Below are 6,395 nucleotides of genomic sequence, written 5' to 3' on the forward strand. Positions count from 1 at the left end.
TTTTAGGCATGGTTCTAGAAAAAGTATTTAAACTGCCAACACATCTTGAATGTTTTTCTGAATAGTTTAGTCAAGATTCAGTTTATAATCCGTGGCCAAACGATGGAAGTTTCTGAATGACTCTGAAGTTTGCTGAGGGTGATCAAATTTCCAGGATGAATATGAACACCTCATTTATAAAATGTGTCATTTGATTACAGAGAATCCAAAAGACTCAAGAACAAGAAAATATAAGACAAAAATAAAATCATCAAATGTGCTAATGCTTATTTAATCTCATACAGAAATCCTGCCTCTTTACCAGAATGATATAATCCTGAAACTCTCATGTCTATAGTTTACTCCTACTATCTTTGGATGTCACCTTCTCCAGTAAGCCATCTGTAAATCCTCTAGTTGTTTTTTTTTTAAGTCCTTCCTTACTCATCAGTAAACTGAAGGTAGAGAGTGCTGGTAGAATGTGTGCATATCAAGATGTGAAATAAAAACAGTTGAGTTAATTCTGTGAAACCTTTCCACTGTTCTGGTAAGAATGAAAAGAGTACAGATGAACTACAAAATACAAACTATGCAATTTCAGTAGTTATGCATACACAGTCAACGCTCTTAAATTTGCATTTAAGATTGGCCATGAACAAAATGAAGATGAGCAGTAAGATTCATGCTAATAGGACTACTCCGGTGGTGCAGTGGTTGAGAATCCGCCTGCTAATGCAGGGGACACAGGTTCGAGCCCTGGTCTGGGAAGATCCCACATGCCACCGAGCAACTAAGCCCGTGTGCCACAACTACTGAACCTGCGCTTTAGAGCCCTTGAGCCACAACTACTGAAGCCCACGCACCCTAGAGCCCGTGCCCTGCAACAAGAGAAGTCACCACAATGAGAAGCCCGTGCACCGCAATGAAGAGTTGGGCCTGCTCACCACAACTAGAGAAAGCCTGCGTGCAGCGACAAAGACTCAACGCAGCCAAAAAAAAAGTTTTTTTAATAAAAATAAAAGATTCATGCTAATAATTTCAATTTTTAATTTTTCTTTACTTAAAGTGACATTAAGTAGGAAATTTAAAAACACAGTAAGTGGAGACAGAGACCCCAGAAGAATGAAAGAGCCTTACATATAATACCTTTAACAGCATTTCTTCCTGACTTTTGAACAAGTTTTCTGCATTTTCATTTTGTACTGAGCCCCACAGATTATGTGGTGTTGGTTATAATGATGCATCAAACAGGATCCTTTGAAGCCTGAAAAAGTACAATATCTTCCAGAATGTCTACTTTATAGAAAGATGATAAACAGAGAGAGACAGACAGACAACAGATAAGATAGATATGGTTTATTCAATTTGTTAAAGCACCTACTGTGTACTTCTGAAGTATGAATAGCTGGATAGCTGGTACATCACTTCCTTAGAATCTGCTTACCACCATTCATTGCCCCCATGTTGTTTATGGTTTGATGCTTACAAGGTGCGACTTTCAATACACCACCTATGCTGGGCTTTCTCAGGGGCTTGGGAGCATTTCTTCCTGGCATGTGGTATGCTTGATGACCTTTAGGGGAAGATCAGGTGGTTCCTCTGTTCTTCACACTTGGGAAGGAAAGACCTGCTTGTAAAATGCAGTAAATGTTTCCTGGATGGAAGCCAATTTATTTTTGATCTTCATTTGATCTTTATTTTGACTAATCCTTTTCTTTGTGTGATTTCCTTTTGTTGATATGCCAAAATTCTGCCAACTTGTTTCCTTTCTCAAAAAAAAAACACCCTCATTTCTGTTAAGTTTAATATTCAGATATATTTGCCAAAACTAAATTAAATCCCCTCTGCTCTAGCACTAACCCCTTATCAGATCAGAAGTATATCTTACAAAATGTCTTGGCGATTGGCTCACCTATAGGCTTATTGTGACTTTATATTAAAGAACTGTCATAGATTGCTCTTTGTGGATCTGTTTAATTGGGGTGGGGGGCGGTGTGGAGGGTTTTCTTTCCAGTTATTCATTCTCATAAGTAAGAGAAGATTTTCATGTCACTGGTCAAATCTATAGTGTAGCAACTATTTAGGTAATGCTTGTAATACACTCAGATTTCACTTGAATTGCCCAGATAAACTGAGTTGCTCCCGAATGCTTTTAGTCCCAATACAGGGATGTGATATTAGGACTTGTCTGATCCAGTCGACTGTTCTTTTTAATCTAGCATTATGGCAATTTGTGCATTCTCCTCGTTGCATATAATCTGTCAGCAAGACCAAAGTCCTCTTGCAAATCTTTACTAAACTCTAGACCTGCTAACAGAAATTTTTTTTTTTTTCCAGATGAAACTCTATTCAGAGGGTTGGGTAAAGCAAACTAAAGCACCAATTAGCACTGTTAGCTCAGCATTTTCAACATGCAAGTTTGCTTCCAAAAACCTCCCTTTGAGCCTGCGTTTGCAAGAGGTTCAGATCTCCTGAGTTTCACTTTGAGTGTCAAGTTCAAGCAGAACCTCAAAGAAACTCAAAGCAAAACCCACTTTGGACCCTTTGAGTTTCACCTGGCTTCTACCTGAAAGAACTAAACAGTGTTCCCCTAAAACTTGGCCCAAGTTTGCATGCAGTTCAACTGAAATCCAATTCATCATTGCTGAAAGATTTTCAAACCTCCGTAAAATGGGCTGTGAACCTAGTATGACCTTTGGATATCTAAGGAAGTTTACCAAAGTTTCGAACAAACTTAAACAGGACTGTTAAAACCTGGTGAAGAATCTACATGTTATATTTTAAGCTACAATTCATCTCTAAGAAATCTATGAATCACATATAATTGGCCCCAAGAGATGAGTTATTTTATGCTTTGTAAAATTATTATTTTTCATCTCTGCATACTCTTTTAATTAAGAAAGATTCTGGCTAATTGATGAGAAATTAGGTGGCTACCATCACACGCTATTTTCATCTCCTCACTGCATACAGTATATACCACAAGCTTAGGCACGTTATTAAGCATTGGCTATAAAGTGGCCCCGGGAATCTACACTTTTCTAATGGCAAACAGTTGAGATAATTCAATATCTTAGCACAACACAATGGGTTGGAACAACCTGTCACCAAAGACAAATTTCCATTTTTTCTAATGGAGATAAAACTGTGCTTATTCTTTTCTTTGTTCTCTAGGCAAATTTTCTTCCCCCTCTCATCTCTGCCTTGCCCTCCACCCTCTCCTCTCACCACAAGCCCTACTTGTGTCTTCCTGATAATCTTCATTCATTCTCCCTTCTCTAACCATTTCCTCTCTTCACCTTTGAGCCACATTCTCTTTCTTTACTCTACCCACCCGTCCTCCAGCCCCATCAGTTCTTCATCTGCCTCTTTTCTTAACCTTCCTGATGGGACTTTTCTACCAGCTTTCCACTGCACCTGTTTTACAACAGTGTTGTAAATGGGTCTCTGATATCCCCTTCCATCATTCCTGTGCCTAGGGAGGCTTTCTATTCCTAATCCTGCACCTTTTGTTCTTTGGACTACAGTAGGGTTTTAGGAACTCCTCAAGAGGGGAGGTTGTAAGGCTGTCCTCAGGCCCTGCCAGTGAGCAACACTTTGCAGCAAATATGGATGACAGAGTTACTTTATTCCTTCAACTTCACAAACAGGAGAAAAAAAAGTAATGTATAGTGGGAAAAAGCATGGATTTGGGAGTCAAACAAACCTAGGTATGAACAGCATCTCTGCCGCGGTGACCTTGAACAACAAATCTACCCTTTTGGAGCTCTCACCAGTGCAATGGAAACACTAATATCTACATCAAAACGAAAAAGGAATAGATGAAATAATGCATGCCACAGAGACTCTGTTCGTATTAAGTCTTTACCATCAAGAGGTTCATTAAGAGAAGATACTGCATCTTAATCTTAGGCATAAACCAGGATGGTTTAGTGGGAAATTAGAAGACTGCTTATTTTCAGCCTTTTCATATAACTTCCCTGTTTAATGTCCTAAGCAATGTGGTGTTTTTGCATTGAGGTACAAACGACACCAGACTCAAAGAAGTCTACTATTTTTTCATTTGGGTTGCATATTCCCAAATGGTCATTTTACTAGAGCCAGGGTGATTTCTCTTCCATTACTTCAACACACACAGCTTTGGAGAACTTATTTTTCTGCAAATGTGTGCACTTTGAGATAAGGCAGATTCCTTGTGGACTTAATATCTTTCATGTAGTTTTTCCACATTTTGATAAACACACACAACCACCAAATAATAATTGGGGGAAATGTACATATTACTGAATTCTTATTGCATCTATCTAAGGCTTAGGCTCTAAGCAAAACCAAAATGTCTGAACCAGAAATGAAGAACTCTGTCAATCTTTCAGGAATTTTGTTTGTTTCTTTAATCTTATAAGGACATCATATTTAGAGCCAATAAACGAGATGAATTAAGTGTTTGGTGCCACGTGGATTATACTTGAAAATGTCTGTTGGGTTAAATTTTGTGCAGAAATCAATTATTCAGTATCATTTGAAGGAGGCCAGATGAAATGTATAACAATATTTGCTTTCTTAGATTCAATAGAATTTATAGTGGGAAACTAAATAAAAAACAAAAAAAAAAAACACTCAATAGGTAAAAAGAGCAAAGGCCTGTTGCTCTTAACTTTATTATTATGTATAGTGCTCAGTAAATACTTGTTGAATGAATGAATAAGGCTTCCTTAGCAAAGATCAGGGAAGGAGTGAGCTTGGGAGATGGCTGTGCCCCCCTTGAAGTAGGTTGGGCAGGCCCAGAAAAGGGCTCACCATAGGACAGCTAGGTTGATGCATGACACAGAAGGTGATACACAGCAGAACTCAGCAGCTTACTAGTAAATAAGAGTGAGATCACATAAAGATGCAGAGTATAAATGGGTAGGGCCAGGAACAGGATTGTAAATGCAAGAGTAAACCAACAGCTGAAAGCTATGCTGTAACTGAATCCTTATGGAAGTAGGACAAGCAAGCAAGGACAGAAAGATTACCTGAACAAATGTTTTAGCCTTAGTCCCTTAGTCTTTTTTTTTTTTTCTTTTTAATATTTATTTATTTATTTTTGGCTGTGTTGGGTCTTCGTTTCTGTGCAAGGGCTTTCTCTAGTTGTGGCAAGCGGGGGCCACTCTTCATCGCGGTGCACGGGTCTCTCACTATCACGGCCTCTCTTGTTGAGGAGCACAGGCTCCAGATGCCCAGGCTCAGTAGTTGTGACTCATGGGCCTAGTTGCTCCACGGCATGTGGGATCTTCCCAGACCAGGGCTCGAACCCATGTCCCCTGCATTGGCAGGCAGATTCTCAACCACTGCGCCACCAGGGAAGCCCAGTCCCTTAGTCTTTTAAGTAGCAGTTTGCCTTTTGGATTTACAAACTGCCACAGAATTGCCTACATGGAAATAAATAATGGAGAGAAGAAGACAGGATGGAAGGGTGAAGGGAAGGGAAAAATGGATCGATGATAGAAGCCAAGAAGAAGAGAGTAAAGAAATTGACAATATCAAAGGAAAAGGAAATAGACAAGGGAGGTAAAAATGGAGGAAGGAGACAAGGGCAGGAAGTGAGAAGGAAAGAAATTCCCAAGGATTGGGAGGAATCTTGACTATTGCTCCACTGGTCTTAGAGAACACCACAGTCCATTGGCTCAGTTATTCACACCAACTTCCCAGTGTACACAGCCAGGCATCTTTGAAGCCTGTAGCTTCGGCATAGAAATGGCTCCAGTCACAGAAGACAGCTCTGAATTAAATATGAAGGATGTTTCATTATAACCACAAATCCATAAGAGTGAAATTCAAAGGAAAATGAAAATATTACATTTTGTTTGAAAAACTTTGTCCTGAGTTCATTACCCAGTAATGATTCATTCTACCCAGCAAGGAAAGTTAGGGGTACCCCTTTCATGAGTCAGAATCTTTTTCTTGTAGACTTCTTTGTTTTGAATATTCTATTTCTTGATTTGTTAAATAATATTAATGTCAAGTAACATAACAAATGGAAAAGTAGTTGAAGCTATCACCACAAAATAAGGTTAACACAGAGGCATCAATCCTGTAAGGTACACTTGATAAAGACAACTAAAATTTTTATCTTCTCTAATTAATAAATTGTTAACTGGTAGTCAAGAGCAATAAAATGCTTTTTAAACTACAACTAGATCCTTATTTGCTCTACATTTGAACTTATGGTACTTAGTTTCCAGATGTCACCCAAAACATACACCTGGGGGAAAAATTTCTACGTTTATATAACAGAAAGTAAAATCAGGGACGTTATCAGTTCTAACAGGGGACTGTAATAATATAAATGGGGTCAACAAAGATATAAGAGAAAATAAGCGATGAAAGATTCCAAATGAGTTCTCAAAGATAGCTGGCTACATAGATAACCTTTT

Source organism: Stenella coeruleoalba (assembly GCF_951394435.1).
Source record: "Stenella coeruleoalba genome assembly, chromosome: 12".
Classification (NCBI taxonomy): Eukaryota; Metazoa; Chordata; class Mammalia; order Artiodactyla; family Delphinidae; genus Stenella; species Stenella coeruleoalba.